Here is an 11,536-nt window from a genome sequence, read left to right on the forward strand (position 1 = left end):
TTTATTTATTTATTTATTTATTTATTTATTTATTTATTTTTGGAGACAGAGTCTCGCTCTGTCGCCTAGGCTGGAGTGCAGTGGCACGATCTCAGCTCATTGCAACCTCCACATCCCAGGTTCAAGCAATTCTGCTGCCTCAGCCTCCCAAGTAGCTGGAATTACAGGTGCCCGCCACCATGTCCGGCTAATTTTTTTGTATTTTTAGTAGAGACGGGGTTTCACCATGTTAGCGAAGGTGGTCTCGATCTCCTGACCTCGTGATCCGCCCACCTCGGCCTCCCAAAGTGTTGGGATTACAGGCGTGAGCCACCGCACCCAGCCTATTTATTTTTTTAGAAGGAGTCTTGCTGTGTCACCCAGGCTGGAGTGTAGTGGGCACGATCTTCGCTCACTGCAACCTCCGACTCCTGAATTCAAGCGATTCTCGTGCCTCACCTCCTGAGTAGCTAGGATTACAGGCGTCTGCCACCATGCCCGGCTAATTTTTGTATTTTTAGTAGAGATAGGGTTTCACCATGTTGACCAGGCTGGTCTTGAACTCCTGAGCTCAAGCAATTCGCCCAAACTCTGCCTCCCAAAGTGCTGGGATTACAGGCATGAGCCATCATGTCTGGACTATTAACTTTTATTTATGCCTACTTTTCTGCTTCTCTGTTCTATAATTTGTTCTTTTCTATTTTGAGACATGGTCTTGCTCTGTTGCCCAGGATAGAGTGTAGTGACACAATCATGCACACTGTAGCCTTGACTTCCCTGGTTAAGTGATCCTATTACCTCAGCCTCCCAAGTAGCTGGGACTACATGAATTTGCCACCACACATAGCTATTTTTACTTTTTGAAGAGACAGGGTTTTGCTATGTTGCCCAGACTTGTCTTGAGCTCCTGGCCTCAAGCGAACCTCCCACCTCAGCCTCCAACAGTGGTGGGATTACAGGTGTGAGCCACCTCACTGGCCTATAACTTATTCTTAATGTAAACAACCAAGAGTCCCAAAGATGCCTGTCACTGCATCCCTAAATCTTACTACCACAGTTCATTGTTACTTGGGGAGCATCTTTTTAGAATCTATGTAAATATACTCTATACATATATACCTGCAAGACATCATTGGAATTACAATACATATAATTTTAGTAAGCTTTTAACCCAAAGGTTTGGACCAAATTGTGCCCATTCCCCCTCCCACCCACCACCACCACATTTATATATAGGAGTCCTAATCCCCAATGCAACTGTATTTAGGTCTTCAGGGGTAAAGTTAAATGAGGTAGTCAGAGTGGGGCTGTAAAAGGAAACCACTTTTCTTCTATATTCACAACACTTCTGGGCACCAGATGTGTGGGTTTTCCACACCAAGGAATTCTCCAATTTTCTGCAAACACCAACTGGGTGTCTAAAGATTCAATTAAATTCTGGCATTAACCATCCAGAGTTAACGTCAGAACCCACAGGCTAAAGGTTCAGTATAAAAAGACTGCCCCTCACTTTTTTCTTTTTCTTTCTTTCTTTCTCTCTGTCTCTCTGTCTCTCTCTCTCTCTCTCTCTCTCTCTCTCTCTCTTTCTTTCTTTCAATAGAGATAGGCTCTCACTGTTTCCTAGGCTGCTCTCGAACTCCTGGCCTCAAGCCATCTTCCTGCTTCAGCCTCCCAAAGAAGTGGGATTACAGGCCACTGCACCCAGCCTGCCTCCCACTTTAGATGCCAAATGCAAGTCCCTGGCCTCTAACGCTTCCAATCAACTTGGTTACAAATTGAGGGCTCTCACAGCCCCTTACTCAGGTTTGATAATTTGCTAGAACAGCTCACGGAACTCAGGAATGTACTTTACTTATGTTTATTGGTTTATTATAAAGGATAAAATGCAGGAACAGGCAAGTGGGAGAGATGTACCATGTAGGGCAAGGGATGGGGGTGGGGAGGAGAGGCAGAGAGTTTCCATGCCCTTCTGGGGGCACCACATTCCCAGGACCTCCGTGTGTTCATAAGCCTGGAAGCCCACCAAACCCCATCGTTTAGGATTTTTATGGAGGCTTCATTACACAGGCATAATCAATTAAATCATTGGTTAGTGGTGATTAGGTCAATCTCCATCCCTTCTCCCTTTCTCAGAGGTCAGGGGGTGGGGCTGAAAGTTCCAACCATCAAGCCAAGTTGTTAAATATGAGTTATAAATTTCTCTTCAAAGAATTAATATGTCAGTATGTTCAATTCTTTGCCTTCTACTTTTGAACTTAACTTCCTTGTAAAGCAATCTTTCCAATTACCTACTGCACCCTGACTCATTCTGATTACCTGCTCTGTCATAACCATTTTCCCCACCAAACCACTCACCTTGTCACTCTCTTTAAATTAGCCAATCAGGGCCAGGTGCAGTGGCTCACACCTGTAATCTCAGCACTTTGGGAGGCCGAGGCAGGTGGAATCACCAGGTCAGAAGATCAAGACCATCCTGGCTAACATGGTGAAATCCTGTCTTTACTAAAAATATAAAACATTAACTGGGCGTGGTGGTGGGCGCCTATAGTCCCAGCTACTCAGGAGACTGAGGCAGGAGAATGGCATGAACCTGGGAGGTAGAGCTTGCAGTGAGCAGAGATTGTGCCATTGTACTCCAGCCTGGGCGAGAGTGAGACTCTGTCTCAAAAAAAAAAAATTAGCCAATCGAAATTATTTTAGCCTGTGCAGTCTAACCCTAGCCAATAGAGGAATGACACTGCAGCAGGGCCCATGTGCATCAGGGATAAAAACCCCTTCCTCTCCTTTGTCCAAGTGTGCGCCCACCATCACTCCATCTGTAAGGGTGAACCCTTCTATAGAAGTAAGTTGTCTTTTGAGAATTAAAATTAAATTTTATATTTGAGTTATATTTCTTTTGCAGTACCGAAACTTTATTTATAACAATTTGGGGCTCGCTCATGATTACGTTCCCCTCTGGGGGTGGTCTCTGGTTCTCCCTCACGAGGAGGCATGCCCTGCCCCCTTGTGGCAGCCTCAGGGGTGAGAAATCAAGACCCACCCAGTCTGAGGAATAACCCGAGCTCTCAGCAACACGGAAAGAAACTGGCCAGCAACCTAGCTTTAAGGATCCTCCATAATGGCCATGCAAGTCTTAGCATGGACCAAGGAAAAGACACCAAGGGAGCTGGTAAAGTATTTCCTTAGTGGTCAGGACCAAGGTAAGAAAGCCGCAAGGGGGCGGTGAAGTACTCCTTGGTCAGGGTGGCTTAGAGGTTAAAAAGAGGCAAGATGTCACCAGTCGGGGGGACTGAACCTCACACAAACCTCCAGTAGTAGAAAAGGCAAGAAATTTCCAGTGGGGAAATTGAGCCTCACTCCAAAAGGCAAGAAATTTCCAGTGGGGGAAATTGAGCCTCACTCCAAAAGGCAAGAAATTTCCAGTGTGGAAAATTGAGCCTCACCCCAAAAGGTGAGACATTTCCAGTAAGGGAAATTCAACTCGAACCTTACCCCTAAACCATCAAGATGGGAAATACCCCAAGCAAGACAGGGAGCAAGGGGGATAAAGATGGTAACAAAGATATCCCCACTGGATAGCCCCCTAGGTCTCATGCTAAAATACTGGAAGGATAATGAAAGGACTAAACATAGGAAAAAGCAACAAATGATAAAATATTACTGTTTTATTTGGACTCTGGGACCCATCCTCAAACCCTCAATCTTCTGGCCAAAGTTTGGGTTGAATGAGGATGTAATGTGTCAGCTGTTAATCCAGTATGTTAATGATAAAAGCCCAGTGTCTCAAGAAGAACTAGGCTATGCCCTTTGTTGGAGGCAAGGACCTGTCCTCCTTTTTCCCTTAAAAACAAATAGGGAAGAACCCAACTGGCACCTCGAAATGAAAAGTCAGAGGAGCCAGCTCTCATGCCTAAAGACTCCAGTGCATGGGCCCTAGACTATCTTCCCTTGTTCAGTGTCTCCAGCCTTTCCCCTCAGACAGCCACTGCTGCCTCAGATCCCATCCCAAATCCCCCCTCTACTCATGTTATCCCTCCTCCTTATAACCCTGACTCTTGGGAATTAATGTTCCACCAGCCTGTTCCCTCCCAACTTAAATACCCCTCTCTAAAAGGACTTCAGCATGAGGTAGAACAATGTAAAAAAGATATGCAGAATTTCCCATTTCCCTCTGTACCTAAGAGGTTGGTCCCAACCCTCTTCCCTTTGAAAGAGGTACCATAAGGAGTAGGGGGCCATTGGCTTTGTAAATGCTCCCTTAACCAGTTCAGAAAGCTGGAATTTTAAAGAGGAACTTAAACCACCATTAGATGACCCTTATGGAGTGGCAGACCAAATTGACCAATCCTTAGGACCTCAATTATACACTTGGGTTGAGTTAATGTCCATCATGGGCATCTTCTTTTCAGGGAAAGAAAGGATTATGATTTGTAGGGCTGCTATGGTAGTTTAGGAACGTGAGCACCCTCCCGGTGAAAACGTTCCTACCACAGACCAGAAATTCCCTGCCCGAGACCCGCTGTGGGACAATAACAATGCAGATCACTAGGAAAATATGCAGGACCTAAGAGAGATGATAATAAAAGGAATTTGGGAATCAGTACCCCAAACCCGAAATCTTTCTAAAGCATTTGATATACAACAGGAAAAGGATGAAAGGCTTATGAGATTCCTAGACAGACTGAGAGAGCAAATGAGGCAATATGCAGGCCTCAATTTGGATGATCCCCTTGGGCAAGGATTGCTGAAACTCCAATTTGTCACTAAAATTTGGCCAGACATTTCAAAACAGTTACAAAAGATAGGCAATGGGGAAGACCATCCCCTAAGTGAGCTTCTCAGGGAAGCTCAGAAAGTATACATGAAACGGGACAAAGAAAAACAGAAACAAAAGACAAAAGTTATGTTTTCCACCTTCCAACAGATGGCTGCAAACCCAGGTACTTCTAGACAGAGTTTCCAGGGAGTCAGAAACTATAAAGGATCTGAACCCTCTTTTAAAGGACTCCAGTCTCCATCTGGAGGACCAAGGTCCTCGTCTATCACATCCCCTAAAGAGTATGGGGGAGCAGGGTTAAAGAATCCCAGAACTAAGAAGGAGGAAGAACAAGATAGGTGCTGTAGATGTGGAAGAACAGGCCACTTCGAGAGAGGATGTCCTGAATTAAGAAAGGAGAAAGAAGCTCTTCCACTCATGACTCTCGAGGAAGAATAGGGGGGTCAGGCGCTCTGTCTCTTCTATCTTGAGTCTCACCAGGAGTCCTTGATAAATTTGGAGGTGAGGCCTAAACATGAGCTTATCGCCTTTTAAGTCGATTCAGGGGCTGCTCACTTCTCTGTTTCCCCCATCTAATGTTGTCTCCTCCTCAGAGGAAGTTTTAGCCTCTGGGGTAAAAGGGGAAGGATCTAGAGCAACAAATTCAGAAAGCACAGAAGTTAGATACCAGGATTGCTCAGCTCATATTCAGTTCTTATTAATCCCTGAAGCAGGAACTAATTTACTGGGGAGGGATTTAATGTTAAAGTTGGCCATAGGTCTACAAGTCAGCCCAAGAGGATTCCTCACCTTATTAAACCTACTCACCACTGCAGATGAAAAATATGTTACTCCTAATGTCTGGTCCAAAGGAAACTGAGGGAAACTCCAAGTCCCTCCAATCCACATCAAGCAAAAAACCCCGGTAGAAGTAGTAAGAAGGAAGCAATACCCTATTCCCCTAGAAGGTAGGATAGGGTTGAAAGCTATAATCGAAGACCTCATTAAGGATGGGCTTCTCGAGCCATGTATGTCCACTTATAACACCCCAATACTGCCAGTCAAGAAATCAGATGGGTCATACTGGCTAGTACAGGACCTTACAGCTATCAACCAAATAGTCCAGACTATCCACCCTATTGTACCCAATCCTTACACCATTCTTAGCAAGATTCCATACAATCATCAATGATTTACTGTAATAGATTTGAAGGTTGCTTTCTGGGCATGTCCCCTGGCTGAAGATAGCTGAGATATATTTGATATATTTGAGTACGAGGATCCCTACTTAGGGCAGAAACAACAATATCAATGGACAGTCTTGCCCCAAGGGTTTACAGACTCCCCTAATCATTTTGGTCAAATTTTAGAACAAGTACTAGAAAGAGTTGTCATCCCAGAACAAATATGCCTTCTTCAGTACGTGGACGACATTCTTATATCTGGTGAAGATATAGAGAAGGTAACTGACTTCTCTACACATATTCCTAAACATCTGCAGTTTGGGGGGCTACAGTCTCAAAAAGAAAGTTTCAGTATGTAGATCCCAAAGTTAAATATTTAGGCCACTTAATAAGTGCAGGCAAGTGAAGAATAGGGCCTGAACGAATCAAGGGAGTAGTGTCCTTACCCTTGCCTCAAACTAAACTCAGGAAATGTTTAGGGTTAGTCGGATACTGCCGACTTATGGATTGACTCATATGCACTACACAGTAAACTGTTACATCAAAAACTTGCCCAGGAGAAGCCCAACCATCTCCTGTGAATTTCTGAGGAAGTTGATCAAGTGGAGAAGCTGAAGGAAAGGCTCATAACTGCCCCTGTTTTATCCCTACCCTCCCTAGAAAAGTCATTCCACCTTTTTGTTAATGTGGACAGTGGGGTAGCTTTAGGAGTGCTGACTCAAGAACACGGAGGCCGCTGGCAGCCTGTAGCCTATCAAAGGTCTTAGACCCAGTAACTTGTGGATGGCCCCAATGCATCCAGTCCATTGCGGCTACCGCAATACTAGTTGAGGAAAGCAGAAAGCTAAGTTTTGGAGGAAAATTGACAGTAAGCATGCCTCACCAAGTTAGAACTATCTTAAATCAGAGAGCAGGAAGATGGCTTACTGACTCAAGAATCTTAAAGTATGAGACCATTCTGTTAGAAAGGGATGATTTAACATTGACCACTGATAATTCACTCAACCCAGCAGGTTTCCTAATAGGGAATCCAAATCTAAGGAGAGAACACATTTGTTTAGATTTAATTGATTACCATACAAAGGTTCAACCAGACCTAAGAGAAACCCCCTTCTGGACTGGATGGCACTTATTCATAGATGGTTCCTCCCAGGTGATTGAAGGAAAAAGACAAAATACGTATTCACTGATTGATGGAGAAACTCTTGTAGAAATAGAGTCAGGAAAATTGCCCAACAGTTGATCTGCTCAAACGTGTGAGCTGTTTGCACTCAGCGAAGCCTTAAAGTACTTACAGAACCAGGAAGGAACCATCCATACTGATTCCAGGTATGCCTTTGGAGTGGCCCATATGTTTGGGAAAATTTGGACTGAACGAGGTCTCATTAATAGTAAAGGTCAAGACCTTGTTCACAAAGAGCTGATTACCCAAGTATTGAGTAATCTTCAGTTGCCAGAAGAAACAGCTATTGTCCATGTTCCGGACACCACAAAAGCCTTTCTTTTGAAAGTCGAGGAAATAACCTAGCAGACCAGGTAGCCAAGCAGGCTGCTGTATCTTCTGAAATGCGTATTTTTCACTTAACTCCCTGCCTCCCTCCTCCTACCGTAATCCCCATTTTCTCTTCCACCAAAAAAGAAAAACTAATAAAAATAGGAGCCAAAGAGAATTCAGAAGGAAAATGGATACTGCCAGACCAGAGAGCAGTTGTCAGAGTTTATGATTGTATAGGAATTTATACCCTGGCCAAACAGGTTACAGATAGTTGCTTAGTATTCAAGAAAACTAATAAACATACTATAAAAAGATTACCTCTTGGGGGAAGCAATCCGGGCTTAAGGCCATTCCAAAGTATCCAAGTTGTTTACACAGAAATGCCTCCATTAGATTGTCCAAAATATTTACTAGTGATAGTAGACCACCTCACTCACTGGGTCGAAGCTATCCCCTTTTCTAATGCAGCAGCCAATAATGTAGTTAAGGCCCTAATCGAAAATATAGTACCCAGGTTTGGACTAATAGAAAAATTGACTCAGACAATGGAACTCATTTCACCACGCACATTATTAAAAACCTATCCCAAACATTAGACATCAGATGGGAACACCATACTCTCCTCATCAGGGAGAGTAGAAGGGATGAATCAGACTCTTCTGCTGATTCACTCAACCCAGTTGGTTAAGTGGTCTTAGACTTAACCAAATTAGTTAATTTCAAGACTCGATTGTCATGGACCAAGTGTCTTCCTATTGCCCTGCTGACAATTCAAACTGCACCACGGAAAGATATTGGTCTTTCTCCTTATGAGATGCTCTATGGATTACCTTATTTGCACTCCACTGCTGATATTCCTACCTTTGAAACAAAAGATCAATTCCTTAAAAATTATATACTTGGTCTACTTCTATTTTCTCTTATCTTAAAACTAAAGGTCTATTAGCATAGGCGCCACCCTTGGAGTTCCTGGTGCATCAACATCAGCCTGGGGAGCATGACCTCATTAAGAGCTGGAAAAAGTAGAAGCCTGAGCCAGCCTGGGAAGGTCCTTACTTAGTGCTCCTAACTACTGAAACCACCGTCCGCACAACAGAGAGGGTGGACTCACCACACCCAAGTCAAGAAAGCGCCGCCCCCTCCAGAGTTGTGGGCCATAGTCCCAGGGGAAAACCCTACCAAACTAAAGCTAAGAAAAATTTAACTCTTTTTCTTCTATTCTAATACTCTTTCTTCTTTCCTTGCTCTATTGTTGACCGTCTAGTTACTAACATAACCAAGTCGATTTTGCCTTGAACTATTGCATTTGGTGCTTGCATTTTGCTGCTTGCCAAGTCCCTGTGGGGACTTGTTAAGTCAAAGACAGCCCTCTACTTTAAAAGAGTACCTCTGTGCCTCCTGGCTCTCCTCAGACTGGGCATTAGTGAATTGGGACCATTTAATCTGGGGAGATTTTGATAAAGACCCTAGTGGCAACCAGGAGTCTTGCCCTCTTGATGTACAGCTTTTGTGCCATAGTTGGTCCAACATTCTGTGGACCACCAAAGAGCAAAGATGGACTGCCCCAACCAGTTTTTGTAGTTTCCTAAAACCATACATTCATTTTACTAAAGGGACAGCCCCCCCAACTGTCAACTAAACCAGTGCAATCCTATACAGGTTATTATCTTGAGCCCCCAAAGTTCTTCCACTTTTCTAAACCGGTTCTCTTCTTTAAACCAGTTTTATGGTATGGAGGCTGAGGTTTCAGGGACAGACCCTATTGGATTCTTTGAAATGCATTTCTTTGATCCCCCACCACCTGCACCTTCCTCTAAGCCTTTTTCCAAAACCTGTCACAACAGAACCATTGCTCCTCCTCCATCTAATGACAAGGCCAAGATAGCGATGGTAGAAGTTAAAGACTTAAAACAAACTTTGGCAGTTGAGACAGGATACCAGGATGTACATGCCTGGTTGGAATGGATCAAATATTCCATCTGCACGTTAAACAAAAGCAATTATTATGCTTGTGTGCATGGCAGGCCAGAGGCCTATATTGTTCCCTTTCCACTAGGTTTGTCCTCCAGTCGACCAGGCATGGGTTGCATGGTAGCTCTTTTCCAGGATTCTACAGCCTGGGGTAACAAGTCGTGCCAAGCTCTCTCTCTGCTATATCCCAAAGTCTGATACTCTGCAGGTCAGCCTCTGAGGGCCATCCAGCTTCCATTTCCCAACACTAAGTTCACTTCATGTCTCTCATGACAGGGAGGAAACTTAGCGTTCCTTGGAGACCTGAAGGGACGCAGTGAGCTTAAGAATTTTCTTTCTTTCATTTTTTCTTTTCTTTTCTTTCCCCTTCCTTCCTTCCTTCCTTCCTTCCTTCCTTCCTTCCTTCCTTCCTTCCTTCCTTTCTTTCTTTCTTTTTCTTTCTTTCTTTATACCTGCTTGATTTATTCCAATTATTTAATAGTCAGTGATGCAACTGTGATCCCAAAGTGTGCAAAGTTAAAGTCTTCAACTGCAGCTGAGGAGAGGGCAGGAACAGTACACCTGGGGATGGTGGTGAGTCAGGAATGACAGGCAGGTGGTCATGACCAGGGCAGTCTCCTCCCCAGGGACAAGGACAGGGAAGTGGCCTGAGGAGCAGGACCTGAGGGTAGCCCAGGGCCGGGGAAGGGGACAGAGATCTCCCCTTGGCCTAGGTCAGGAGCTCAGAAGTGCCACATGAGGGGGCAGCGGCCCAGGAAGGGCCAGAGGCAGGGCCAGGAAAGCACCATTTCCTGGTGGGCTGGGGGCAGGGAGGTGCCCTACAGGAGAAGCCAGGAGGGGCTGCCTGCCCCTGGGGTGGGGGCCAGGCTGAAGCAGGCTACAGCAAGAAAGACCTGAGGCAGGCGCAGGGCCTAAGAGCCCAGCTGACTGGGCTTGGTGGGTCTCCCAGGGCAGCCTGGACCAGAGAGCAGTCCTGACTCTGCAGGGGATGCCCAGCGAGGGGCCACAGACCCTTCTGGACCTCCCCTCCTCTCTCCCTGGAAAGGAGCTGGGGAGCCCAGAGTGCAAATCTGTGGACCACTCAGTTATAGAGGGAGGCTATGCTCAAAGGTGGACACTGGGGTGCACCCCCTCCACCACCTCGGCCTCCACCGCTGTCCTCAGTACAGCTGCTTCTCCTAAGAGTACAGGCCTTGCACGCCACCCTCAATCTGGGCCAACATGGTCCGCTTCTCAAACTTGAGCTCTCCTGAGTACATCATGGACCAAAGGACAGACAGCTGTGGGCCCCAGTATCCTGGCAGCCATGCTGGATACCTGCTATGAGGTAGGGCACGAACTTCTGAATGGACCCTTTGTCCTGGATGGAGCTGGAGATACCCTGCGCAATCTTCAGCTTATCCCCCTCCATGAAGTATTGTTTCTGGCTGCTGCTGCTCTTCTCCATGGCATCCAGTGAGTCCATGCCCTGGTACTTCTTGAGCCACACGCCATCTGAGAAGAAGTACTCACTGGGGACCTCCATGGTGGCAGCCAGCAGGGAGCCCATCATCACTGTGGAGGCTTCATGGGCCAGGGCCTTGACCATGTGCCCCACGGTCTGGATGCTGCCATCGGCTATTATAGGCACACCAAAGTGCCAGTCATACTCGGCCTACTTGTACACAGCAGTGCCCTGGGGCTGACCGCAGGCCATCACACCCTGGGTGATGCAGATGGAGCTGCAGCCCATGCCCACGCCAAGCCCTTCCATGTCAGTGTCAATCAGGTTCTTGGCCTGGGCTGCTGTCACCATGTTTCCCCCAGTCACCTGGAAGTGGGGGTACTTCTGTTTGATGTAATGCACCATGGTGATCTGATACACTGAGCTCCCTTGGGAAGAGTCCAAGACTGTGACGTTGATGCCCACCTGGGTGAGCAGGTCCAGGCGGTATTTGTCATCCTCATGGGTCCCCACAGCTGCCCCACATCGCGGCTGCTCATGGGACTCCTTGGAGGCCACAGGGTAGTCTCAGTTCTTCTTCAGGTTTTTGCGGGCCATGATGGCCACCAGCTCATCGCAATCACTGACAGCAGGCAGCCTCCCTTTCTTGCTACACTGCAGGATCTCATTTGCCTCTTTGGTTTTTTTTTTTTTTTTTTTTTTTTTTT

At 46.0% G+C, this 11,536-nt stretch overlaps 1 pseudogene; it reads right to left on the reverse strand.

Annotated features, from left to right (window-relative positions):
• Window positions 1-10,545: 10,545 nt before the first annotated feature.
• On the reverse strand, window positions 10,546-11,513 carry LOC108534843 (inosine-5'-monophosphate dehydrogenase 1 pseudogene; annotated as a pseudogene).
• Between the last annotated feature and the right edge of the window lie 23 nt (window positions 11,514-11,536).

This window comes from Rhinopithecus bieti, unplaced genomic scaffold (genome assembly GCF_001698545.2).
Source record: "Rhinopithecus bieti isolate Rb0 unplaced genomic scaffold, ASM169854v2 scaffold_11401, whole genome shotgun sequence".
Classification (NCBI taxonomy): Eukaryota; Metazoa; Chordata; class Mammalia; order Primates; family Cercopithecidae; genus Rhinopithecus; species Rhinopithecus bieti.